We start from the raw sequence: 12,014 nt of genomic DNA, 5'->3' as shown, positions 1-12,014 counted from the left end.
TCCCTGGTGCTGTGAAGCAGCAGTGCTAACCACTGTGCCACCCCGTGCCGTCTATTGTCTATTTGGTTTCAATCTTGCTGCTGTCCTATTTCTTGGGTGTCAGCTCTTCAGTCGTAAAGTTTTTTTCCAATTTTCTCTCTGATAACAGTGGCATTTGATTTTGATGATAGCACAAAACAAGAGATTGCGAAATGACAGTATTTTTTGCTTCCTGCATTGATTTTCACTTCCATGAATTGAAATTCAGTCAGGATGTAAAACTTGATTCACAATCACCCATCATTCTTTAACATGAAGTTGAATTTCACCAATCCCCCAACTCGCCTCTCTCACCATTGGGCAGTGGGGTGTCAGTATAAGAAATAGAGGTTAGTTATTTTACTAACTGAACACTAGATTGCTCCTTGATGGGAATAGTCAAATCACTATAATTACACTTCAATTTCTTTCCTTGCATTATTTTATTATTTGATGGGAAGAATCTAAGGAGAGGGTGGGGCTTGGTGAAAAGAATCAGTTAGTTATTCCCTCATCAATATGAGTGTTTATACATATGTAACAGTGAAGGGTAAAAGACAGCAATCCATTACAAAGGTTACATGTTGAACATCGTTGTTACTTCAGGCTGTGTCACTGGAACAATTTTTGAAATCATGTTTGCATTCGCTGGAAGAACTGAAGAGGAACAATCAAGGTCTAACAAGTGAGAATGTAGAAAGACTTTTGCAATTTGCAATAGATGTCAAAACAGAATAATTTTGCTTACCACCTTATAACCTGCTACACTGTTTATTAATACCCAACGTAAAGACAATGGTCAAACAACACTTGAGCCCCAAGTCAATTGTTATTATGGAAAGATTCAGGTTTAACCAGAGGAGGTAAAGGGGCAATGAAAATTTTCTTGGTTTATAACAGAGCTGGGGAAACTAACATGTGACTTCAGTGAATTTCTTTACAATGCGGTTAGAGACACTTCGTCTGCGGTTTGAAGGAAATGTCGATACAGAGGAAACTTGGTCGAAGACAGATTCACATTTGCAAAAGCTCTCAAAATAGCATTTGGGGTAGGGACTGCTGTCAAACATGCCAGTGGGTTCAGCAGCTCCAGAATGAACAGAATCACTCAACTATGTTTCAGCTATTTTAAAAATAGTCATCTTTCAGGCCAATGTTTTTTTTAAGAAAGTTAAATGGCCTATCTACACGGAATTAGACCTTTTATTTCATTGTTGACAGAATCAGTCGGGAATAATGAGAGGATAGAAAGAAACTGAGGAAGAAGTTGTATTATCTTGAGGTATAATGGATAAGCAGGAGATGCATTTTCCAACCTGGGGACACAGTAGCACAAATTAATGGTTCCTGAGTAGAGGGAAGGCATTAACTTATTTGAATTAGACGCTGGGGCTACAGTAACTGTTGCATCATCAAAGGTACAGAGGAAACATTTTGGAAAATCATCCCATCAAACCTAAATTTTACTGAAAATCTATTGTGATGACAAATTGCAGGTCCTTGGTAAAACAAACATTCAAGTGAAAACAATAAATAAATGATAATTGTCTGCAATTGTAATTTTGGACAGTGCCCTCCATTGATTCTCTGAGATCGATTTTGTTGCCAGAAGTCAAGGTGAATCAGAATGAGGTAAATCACCACTCAGAATCTCATGGATTTTTTCATGGCAGAGTTCCAGGCCCTTATTTAATCCTTGGCACAGCAAAAGGTATCCAGATGCACGTCATTGTCAAGAGGAGGCAAAGCTTGATCAGATTTTGATCCAGGTTGGCACCCTATACTTTATAGGAAATGATATAGGTACAAACTGCATGGAGCATAAGAGCATAGTTGAGAAAGTTAACCATAGTCGCCACACATGCTTGTGGTAAACTTATTGGGAACCATTCCTGAAATCTTTTTGATCACTATCAAAGAAAACCCTGATGATGGTGAGTTACATGGTTTCAAAGAAGTGTAGTGGAAATTCCTTCATATGTCTAGCTATTTCTTCTTGCTTTCCAGTTGATATGAGGCAACATCCAGAAATCAGATGCCAATAATGTTTTTGACCAAACTAACAAGACCATAAACACTCCTCTGGTTCACTAATGTCCTTTAGGGAAGGAAATCTCCCATTCTGACCTGGTCTGGCCTACATGTGGCTCCAGAACCACAACACTGGGTGGGATTTTACAGCCTCGCTCATCCCAAAACCGTAAAATCTGCCTGAGGTCAACGAATCCTTCCATTGTTTGCCCCTCACCCGCTCCGATTCCCATCGTGAAATTCCAGTAAAAATGCTTCACTCTTAAATGCCCTCTGAAATAGCCCAGCAAAACATTCAGTTCAAGGGCATTTAGGGATGGGCAATAAATGCCCACATCACATGAATGAATAGACAAAAAAACCCTGAAATACAAAAACAAAGAAACAAGAAGCATCATAGATAAACTCATCCCATTGCTGTTTCCACAATGAAGCAGTTTCATGAGCTGACAATTAACAATGAGGCAGTAGTTGTTACAATTCTACAATTATTCCCGTGTGTATCACTCCACCTCCCAAGACAGTGGCCGGAATTTTACTGCCGACGGCAATTGAAGCGGGCAAGGGTGGAAGGTGGAAAGGTCCATTGATTTCAGGTGGGATTTTACGGTTTCAGGATGAGTGAGGCCATAAAATCCCACCCATTATGCTCGCCGCTGACTCTGATGTGAACTCTCCAGGACAGCGTCTGAAGAAAATTGTGAATCCTGACAGTGTTGAATCTGAACCCGAGAAATTCCCATCTACTGCCCCTGTTGTTAATCCCAATTTGTCCATTATCAGTCCTGCTTCTCAAAGGTATCACCAGAGGCCAAGGGAATTGCCAAATTATTTGGATTTATAGATAATAATGAGTACAGTTGATTTGTGTTTGGCATGATCTGTCATTCCTGCATACAACCTATTGTAATAGTTATTTTTGAATTGTTATTGTAAGATTATTGGATTTATTTATGTATTTTTAGCTGTTACTTAATCTTGGAGATAATTTTCACCTTATAATTATTGGTGAGGAAAAATAATTATGTACAGTACCTACATATTGTTAAATGAACACATTGCATCCCTGAAGGAAATCAGCATGTTGCAGCAATTTTACTTGAATATCTTCCATTGTATTGGTTGTTATTCTTTGATGGGAGGATTCTAATTAAGGCTTGGGAAATAATAAAGCATTATTACCCCTTCAATGTGTGTATTAATTTAAATGTAAGGTCTTCCATCAAATGCTTGTTGAAAATAACAAAATATTTTTTAAAAATGACCTCGAAAGCACATCTTTTGTATGATCTGCTGTGTTTACCGTGAGAGGCTTTCTTAAAGGACACTTGCCTCCAATTTTCTGCTTACTTCTCTTGAACGTGCTGACATCATGCAAGGGTAAAATTATAAGGGTGAATAACACTTTCCATTATCTCTGACAGAAGACTGCTCTTTATCTGTGAGACAGGAATGTTTGTGCAACCAACTATTAACAGTGAGAAGAAGCATTATACAATGTCCACACATTTGGATACAGAAGTTGAGGCCAAAATGATGTCCTTACTTTCGTTCTAGCTGAAATGTGAGAATGAACCTGATATTTCTCAGCTGTTTAACACAATAATGGACAATGTGTTAACCAGACACTGAGTGAACTACATTGCTTGTTTAAAAAATATAGAGGGGTAAAGTTTCATCCTCACAGCCTGCACATTAAACATCTCCTGGGAATAGTACAGAAAGGGAAAGCACAAGCCTCTTACAGAATCTACTTAATATTACTTCCATTAATTAATTTCAGTCATGTAATCATCCCTGTCAGATCATCCAGGCTCTGCTCCTCTGGGATGGTACTTAATACTCAGGTGGTAGAGACAAAAACCTAACCATGGTAGCTAGTCTTCAAACTGACTTCACCATTACAAAGTCTCAGCAAGTATTTACAGCACAGAAACAGGCCTTTTGACACAACGGGTCCATGCCAGTGTTTATGCTTCACATAATTCTTCTCTGATCTGACTTCATCCAGCTACTTCTATATCTTTCCTCCACTACTGCTTAGCCAGTTTCTCCTTGAATGTATTTATGTCTTTTGCCTCAGCTACTTCCTGTGGTACTGATTTCAAAATTCTAACCACCTTCTGATTAAATATATATCCCCAGAATTCCCTATTGTACATATTGTGATTATATTTATGATCCTAATTATTTACATCTATTCTATTATAGGGGGCAGCATGGTGGCATAGTGGTTAGCACTGCTGCCTCACAGCGCCAGGGACCCAGGTTCGATTCCTGGCTTGGGTCACTGTCTGTGTGGAATTTGCACATTCTCTCCATGTCTGCATGGGTTTCCTCAGGGTACTCCGGTTTCCTCCCACAATCCAGAGATGTGTAGGTTAGGTGTATGAGCCATGCTAAATTCTTCCTTAGTGTACCAAACAGGTGCCGGAGAGTGGTAACTCGGGGATTTTCACAGTAACTTCATTGCAGTGTTAATGTAAGCCTACTTGTGACTAATAAATAAACTTTAACTTTATTAACCCGACCTAATTTTTTTCTACCATTTGCTTTCAACAACTTTCATTTAATGTCAACTGCTCTCAATTGCAATAATTTTACTATTGTTTAATGTCAATTGTTCTCAGTTACTATTATTTTATCATTGCTTGACATCACTTTCACTCACAAGCAATCATATGGCTATTACACTATTTCATTTTCTCACAGAACTGACCATTTAGCTATCATTTCCACACTGAACCATACTTCCAATGTCAAATGATAGTTATCAACTGATATCATTGTCATCAATTTGCTGTCCTGCAGTGATCACAATAAAATGTAACTATGTACAGCCAACATTTTCCTAAGTGTGAGGTGATTATGTATGCAGTGCATAGGGTCACATTTGCCCCATTACACCCTGACGCCACCTTTCTTTCCTTCCTCTCTTTCCCCTCCCTCCTATCACACACATTTTCCTCTCACCAAACCCCTCTTATTCCCCCTACCATTTCTTCCCCCCCCCTTTCTCCACTCTCCTCCCTCTCCCCTCCTGTCCCTTTCCCCTTGCCCTTCACTCCTCTTCTCTCTTCTCCCTTTCCCCTCCTACCATCTCTCCCTTCCACTCCCTTCCTATCCCAGGAGATAGTCATTGACTTCAGGAAGCATTGGAGAGGACATACCCCTATCCACAGCAACAGGGACGAAGAGGAAATGGTCGACAGCTTCAAGTCTCGAGGTGTCCAGATTACCAACAACCTGTCCTGGTCCCCCCATACCGACACTATAGTTACGAAAGCCCACCAACACTCTACTTTCTCAGAAGGCTAAGGAAATTTGGCATGAGCTACGACTGTCACCAACTTTTACAGATGCACCATAGAAAACATTTTTTCTCGTTGTATCACAGCTTGGTATGACTCCTGCTCTACCCAAGACCACAAGGAACTACAAAGGGTCACGAACAAAGCCCAGTCCATCACACAAATCAGCCTCCCATCTATTGACTCTGTCTACACTTCCCGATGCCTCAGAAAAGCAGCCAGCATAATCAAGGACCGCGCGCAACCTGGACATACTGGGCCCGATTTGACCATTTTGATTCTAAGTGCCGAATCTGGGCATAGTACAGATCTGACCTTGAAATCCACTTTCAGACGCGCCCATACGCTTTCAGCCAGCTCCAGTCCGATCCGCGCTGTGGGTGGGGCTTAGCGCTGCCGGAACGATTGGAGCTCTGAACTGCACATGGGCAGTTCGAAAAAAATTTGAAAAAGTGCGCCCGGGTCGGGAAAGAAAAGAAAAGTAGAAAGCAGAGAGAGCGGCTCTCTGACACAGAGCATCCTCTGGGGGAGGAGGAGGAGGCGGGTCAGAGCATCCTCTGGGGAGGAGGGAGGAGGGTCAGCATCCTCTGGGGGAGGAGGAGGAGGAGGCGTGTCAGAGCATCCTCGGGGGGGAGGAGGGAGGCGGGTCAGAGCATCCTCTTGGGTGGGGGGAGGAGTGAGGCGGGTCAGAGCATCCTCTGGGGGGGAGGAGGAGGAGGCGGGTCAGAGCATCCTCGGGGGGGACGGCGGAGGTGGCGGGTCAGATGTATCTCTGGGGGGAGGGGCGAGAGGGCTGATCGTTGTCTGGGTGGGGGGGAGGCCCGATCGCTCACTGGTGGGGGGGGGGGGGTGGATAGATCTCTGGTGGGGGAGCAGGGGGCTCCACTGCCACTCTGCGGGCAATCCCTCCTCTCCACCGGAGGAACGAATCCCTCCTCCCGGAGTGGCTGCATGTCCACTCTGGGAGGAGGGATTTGTTCCTCTGGTGGGGAGGAGGGATCGCCCGCAGAGTGGCAGCAGACACCCCACCCCACTCCCTCCCCACCGATCGCCCGCAGAGTGCCAGCGGACCCCCCTGCCCCCCCCACCAGAGATCCATCTGCCCCTCCCACCAGTGAGCGATCGGGCCTTCCCCCCCACCACCAGACAATAGTAAGCCCTCTCGTTTCCCCCCCCCCCAGAGATACATCTAACCCACCTCCTCCTCCTCCCCACTCCCAGAGGATGCTCTGACCCGCCTCCCTCCTCCCCCCCCCCCCCCCTCCCAGAGAATGATGTGGGTCAGAGAGCCGTTGCAGGCTCTGAACCCGCTTCGGAGGTTCCCCTGCAAAATAAAAATCGGCTTCGGATTTTTATTTTGCAGGTCGCCAGAAGTGCGGATCCAGAACGGAACAGAAGAAGGTAAAATGGGAATTGATGATAGAGTTGGGCGGGCGGTTTATTAAATCAATTTAAATGCATGCTAGTGTATTTAAATTGTCGGGCCGCCCGAATACGGGCGCAGAACGGATCCGTGCCCGAATCGGGTGTCGGTAAAGTCGCGATTTGCTCGGACGCGGGTGCAGATCGTGATAAAGGCCTCACACCTGATTTCACCGCGATTTCGCACCCGAAAACGGGTGCAAATTGTTGGTAAAATCGGGCCCACTGTCTTCCACATTCTTCCGTCAGGAAAAAGATACAAAAGTTTGAGGTCACGTGCCAACCGACTCAAGAACAACTTCTTCCCTGCTGTCATCAGACTTTTGAATGGACCTACCTCGTATTAAGTTGATCTTTCTCAACACCCTAACTATGACTGTAACACTACATTCTGCACCTTCTCCTTTCCTTCACTATGTATGGTATGCTTTGTATAGCACGCAAGAAATAATACTTTTCACTGTATACTAATACATGTGACAAGAATAAATCAAATCTATTAAACTGTGAACGAAGCCCAATCCATCTTGCAAACCAGCCTCCCATCCATTGACTGCGTCTATACTTCCTGCTGCCTTGGAAAAACAGCCAGCATAATCAAGGGCCCCATACACCCTGGACATTATTTCTTCCACCTCCTTCCTTCAGGAAAAATATACAAAAGTCTGAGGTCATGTACCAACTGACGCAAGGACAGCTTCTTCCCTGCTGCCATCAGACTTTTGAATGGACTTACCATATATTAAGCTGATCTTTCTCTACGCCCTAGCTATGACTGTAGATTATATTCTGCACCCTTTCCTTTCCTTCTCTCCTATGTATTCAATGAATGGTATGTTTTGTCTATATAGCGCACAAGAAACAATACTTTTCACTGTATCTCAGTACATGCGACAATAATAAATCAAATCAAATCACTCACCATCTGATCATCTCTGTTTATAGAGCTGGACAGAAAGCAGATGTGGCATTTTCTGGGGTGGTCCTGTGAAGATTTGAAATTAGCACAGGAACAGCGTCCTGGAACAAGCCCTGGGGATGTTGGAGGCTTGATGTGACTTTGGAGGAGAGATCTAGTGCAACATCAGAGGCCCCAAAGCCTGGAGATTGGAGGGAGGGGAGGGCTGGGGAAGTGTGGCTAGAGGGAGGGGGCTGAGAGATGTTGAAGAGGTCACTTGGGAAACCTGGGGAGTAAGTGGGGTGGAAAGTACAGACCCTGAGACCAAAATGAATTGAGAACTGATGGGGATCAGATGGTGCTCTCAAGCTGTTAATGTGAAGTGGAACAATTTTTATGAAAAACTGAATAAATTCAGATATTATTTAAGTAATTAATTTCTTTTTACTTTTCAGTGCAGGTTGCTGAGTGCATGGGATAACTTTGAACACAGGGGAATCACTTTGAGTACGACCTGATAATTTTAATTGGATGGGGATAGCTTTGAGTGTGCTGGGATAACTTTGAATGGACGGCAATAGCTTTGAGTGTGCCAAATTAACTTTGAGCACACAGGGATAGCTTTGACTGCACTGGGATAGCTTTGATCGAATGGGGATAGCTTTGTGTGTGCTGGGATAACTTTGAGTAAGAAGTTTAACAACACCAGGTTAAAGTCCAACAGGTTTATTTGGTAGCAAAAGCCACACAAGCTTTCGAAGCTCTAAGCCCCTTCTTCAGGTGAGTGGGAATTCTGTTCACAAACAGAGTTTATAAAGACACAGACTCAATTTACATGAATAATGGTTGGAATGCGAATACTTACAACTAATCAAGTCTTTAAGAAACAAAACAATGGGAGTGGAGAGAGCATCAAGACAACCATTATTCATGTAAATTGAGTCTGTGTCTTTATAAACTCTGTTTGTGAACAGAATTCCCACTCACCTGAAGAAGGGGCTTAGAGCTTCGAAAGCTTGTGTGGCTTTTGCTACCAAATAAACCTGTTGGACTTTAACCTGGTGTTGTTAAACTTCTTACTGTGTTTACCCCAGTCCAACGCCGGCATCTCCACATCATAACTTTGAGTGGACAGGGATAGCTTTGAGTGTGAATAGATAGCTCTGAGTGCACCGGGATAGCACACCCACAAATTTGATATCAAATTCATTGCAAATTAGAACTATTGATATCAACTTGTAATTGAGAGTATTGGGTACTCATGAAAGCAAAAATGCTGTCAAAAGTTTTGTGTAGGGAAACCCTTTCATAATCTTTAAGACCCCTAACAGGCAACCCCTTGATTTTCTCCTTTCCTGGGAAGACAGTCTCAGCTTGTCCAATCTTTCCTCACAGATACAACCTCTCAGTTCCGGAATTATTCCAGTAACATGCTTGCTCGATCAGATGTCACACAAATGGGAATTTGCTCAATGTGAGACAATGCTAGGCAAAATCTTGGCAATTTCCCATTTGCCAGTGACTGTGTGCTGGCTGCCAGTTCAGAGCTGGTCATGCCATGGAGCATGGACTTGTTCTCCAATGCATGTGACAACTTTGGCCTTACGATCAGCAAGAAAAAAACTGAATACTGTGTGCAATTCTGGTCACCACACTACCAGAAGGATGTGGAGGCTTTGGAGGGAGTACAGAAAAGGTTTACCAGGATGTTGCCTGGTATGGAGGGTATTAGCTATGAGGAGAGATTAAATAAACTGGGATTGTCCTCACTGGAAAGACGGAGACTGAGGGACGACCTGTTAGAAGTTTATAAAATTATGAGAGGTATAGATAGGGTGAACAGTTAGAAGCTTTTTCTCAGGGCAGAAATGACAATTACAAGGGGCACATGTTCAGGATAAGGGGGCAAAGGTTCAGTGGAGATGTGAAGGGGAATATTTTTTACACAAAGGGTGGTGGAGGTCTGGAATGCACTGCCAAGTGAGGAGGTTGAGGCAGTTACATTAGCCACATTTAAGACTCATCTTGATAGACATAAGAACAAATGGGGAATCGAGAGATATAAGCAGTTGGTCTAGATAGGTAAACGTGATTGGTGCAGTTTGGAGGGCTAAAGGGCCTGTTCCTGTGCTGTACTGTTCTTTGTTCTTGAAGTAATAAACCAGCCTGCTCCAGGAAAACCTATCTCAAGTCCAAGGTTTCCATCTACAACCAGAACCTGTTAGCAGTGGATAAGTTCACTTAACTCAGCAGCAGACTCTCTTGAGCTGTCTGTCTTAACACGACACAAGCAAGAATTGCCAAAGCAAGTATAGACTTTGGCAAACTACAAACATCAATGGGAACAAAGAGGAGTAAATCTGCCTATTAAACTGAAAGCTTGTAGATAAATAAAAGCAAAATACTGTGGATGTTGGAGATCTGAAATAAGAACAGAATGTTCCGAAAAAGCAAAACCAGCTTGGCAGTGTGTGTGGAGAGTGAAACAAGGTTAATGTTTCGATCCAATATGTCTCCTCTTTGGAATCGAAGAGAAATATGATGGATTTTATGTTGTTCAATAAAGGGGGAGGGTCAGGTGGAAAAGGAAGGTAGGGGATAGCTTAGACAGGGGTGGGGGAGATTAAATACCAACAATGTCCTGGGACAAAAGGTGAAGAGAATTAAAATGGCAGCAGTAACAAAACAAAGCATTGCTCCAGAGTAGGTTGTTAAGAGCAGAATAAAGGTCAACTCTGTCTGAAAGCAAACGATACAAACTGGTACTTTGGGAAAGAAATTCAAAATGGAGGACAGAGTCCGTGGTCTGAAATTGTTCAGCTCAATATTTAGTCCTGAATACTGTAAAGTGCCTAATTGGAAGATGAGATGCTGCTCCTCCAGCTTGTGTTATGTTTCAGTGGAACATTGCAGCAGGCCAAGGATATAAATGTGAGCATGAGAGTGAGATGATGTATTAAAATAGCAAGCATATATTTTTGGACTGAGTGGAGGTGTTCTGCAAAGTGATGACCCATTCTGCATTCAGTCTCCCCAGTGTGGAGGATACTGCATTGTGAGCAGCGAATACAGTACACTAAATTGAAATAAGTACAAGAACCTATCCCTGATTTTCCTTTTTGTTTCATCTGATGTTCCCCAACAGAGCAAAACCCATTACATTTCTACCTTTCTTCTGTTCTGAAGGATTCAAAGCATTAACTCTTTTTATCTTTCCACAGATGCTGCCAGACCTCCTGTTTTTTTTCCATCAGTCTCTGTCTTCATGCCTGTAGAACAACGGTCCTGCCCACTTCACTCCATGCATATGAGACTTGGACAGTGAACCTGCATCGTGCCAAGAAACTCAACCATTTTCACTTGGGCTGCCTTCAGAAGCTTCAGAAGATTAGATGGCAAGACAAAAATACCAGATACTGAGGTGCTCACCCAAGCTGACATGTCAGCATCCACACCATATTGAGACAGTCTGAGTTGGGCTGGTCATGTAGCCAGAATGCTTGACACTTGCTTGTCAAAGGGCACTTTTTATAGAGAGCTTGAATCTGGGTCTACATAGCAGTCAAAAGAATCACCTCCAAAGGCTTCACTTAGGAGTTTTGATATTGTCTTTGAGACCTGGGAGAAGCTCACCCAGGATCACTACAGCTGTAGAACCAAATAAAAAAACAGCACAGTCGCCTTAAAAAGCAAGTGCATATCAGCGGCAGGGAGAAAATGCAAGGAGAGGAAATGCTGAGCCAGCAACTTGTCCAAAGCTCAACCTTCTGCTGTATCCTGCCCTATTTGCAGCAGAACCTTCTGGATCCAGACTGGCCTTAGGAGTCACCCACATCTGAACCCTAACAAATATCCCAGATGATAAGTGTGGTCATCTTCACCTCAAAGGATGAACAAGATACCTCTCAGTTGTGGTATCATTCTATTAGCATGCAGGCTAGATCATCGCAAAAGTTCTTGAAAATGACCATTTCATTATTTCACAGATCAGTCGTGCCTGTTAAGAAAAGGAAGGAATTGAATGATGCAAATTTATTTAAAAACATACAAAGTTGCTGTATTGCATTTACTCTTGGAATTGCAGTATTACTAGTTTGAGGGGAAATTTTGCCATGTGCCTGTATCAGTAGTATTTATTTCTGATTATCAGCACAAAGTGTAGCTAATGAAGGGCTGAAAGGTTCAGTGAAGCTCAGCTCTGTTGTTGAAAATGGGCTAATTCCTGTGGTACTCTGCACGCTGAAGTCTGTGGAGTGTCGGAATCTTTGCCTTGTCGATTTGCATGTGAGAGAGACAATGCTTTTCTTGTCATTAACTCCCTGCATGAGAATGCA

Source organism: Mustelus asterias, chromosome 3 (genome assembly GCF_964213995.1).
Source record: "Mustelus asterias chromosome 3, sMusAst1.hap1.1, whole genome shotgun sequence".
Lineage (NCBI taxonomy): Eukaryota > Metazoa > Chordata > Chondrichthyes > Carcharhiniformes > Triakidae > Mustelus > Mustelus asterias.
Note: the sequence above shows the minus strand (reverse complement) of the source record.